The sequence below is a fragment of the Euprymna scolopes genome, chromosome 21 (assembly GCF_053919585.1).
Source record: "Euprymna scolopes isolate OS-2025 chromosome 21, ASM5391958v1, whole genome shotgun sequence".
Lineage (NCBI taxonomy): Eukaryota > Metazoa > Mollusca > Cephalopoda > Sepiida > Sepiolidae > Euprymna > Euprymna scolopes.
This window is the reverse complement of record NC_136502.1, coordinates 68,065,989-68,067,102: the sequence shown is the minus strand read 5'-3', so window position 1 is coordinate 68,067,102 and position 1,114 is coordinate 68,065,989. Positions and strand designations below refer to the sequence as shown.

The following is a 1,114-nucleotide window of genomic DNA, read 5'->3' as shown; positions in this document are numbered from 1 at the left end:
CTTGCTTATATCAAATTGTCACATTGGATATTTATTTCCCACAACAACACTTCTTCTTCTTCTTCTTCTTCTTCTTCTTCTTATTATTATTATTATTATTATTATTATTATTATTATTATTATTATTATTATTATTATTATTATTATGACGCTTATCGCTCCGTCCGTTATCATGCTGTGCATCCCTAAAAAAGGAAAGTGGAATATTCCAAATAAACCTTGTCACCCTTAAAATTAAAAAAAATGGTGTCGCTGTTGAGGCAAAGCTAATAAAAATGATTTGTCTTTCTTTGCCTTTTGGCTAAGATCAAAGTGTAGTATCTGTCCTTCAAGTGCTACATTTCAATTTCTTCTCTCTCAGTGGAAGAGAAATCCTTTACGACTAAGACAATTTTTTTCTCCACGTTAAAAAACGACCCTGGTGTCTAACTCTGTCCCGTGGGGAGGAATTGTGAATAAGTATTATGTTTAATGTATAAAATGAAATGTATAAAATAGATTGTATAAAATAGATTGTATAAAACGAATTGTATAAAATGAATTGCATAAAATAGATTGTATAAAATGTACCGTATAAAATGAATTACATAAAATAGATTGTATAAAATGAATCATATAAAATGAATCGTATAATATGTATCGTATAAAATGAATTGTATGAAATAGATTGTATAAAATGAATTGTATAAAATGAATTATATTAAATGAATCGCATAAAATGAATCGTACAAAATGAATCGTATAAAATGAAGTGTATAAAATAGATTATATAAAATGAATTGTATAAAATGAATCATACTAAATGAATTGTATAAAATGAATCGTATAAAATGAATTGTATAAAATGAATTGTATAAAAAGATTGTATCAAATGAATTGTATAAATGAATCGTATAAAATTAATTATATAAAATAGATTGTATAAAATGAATCGTATAAAATTAATTGAATAACATGAATTGTATAAATTAAATCGTATAAAATGAATTGTATAATATGAATTGTATGAAATGAATCGTATAAATTAATTGTATAAAATGAATTGTATAAAATAGATTGTATAAAACGAATTGTATAAAATGAATTTTATAAAATAGATTGTATAAAATGAATT

At 22.9% G+C, this 1,114-nt stretch overlaps 1 pseudogene; it reads left to right on the top strand.

The window, feature by feature from the left end:
• The first annotated feature begins 280 nt into the window (after positions 1-280).
• LOC145243264 (U2 spliceosomal RNA) lies at positions 281-396 on the top strand (annotated as a pseudogene).
• The last annotated feature ends 718 nt before the right edge of the window (positions 397-1,114 follow it).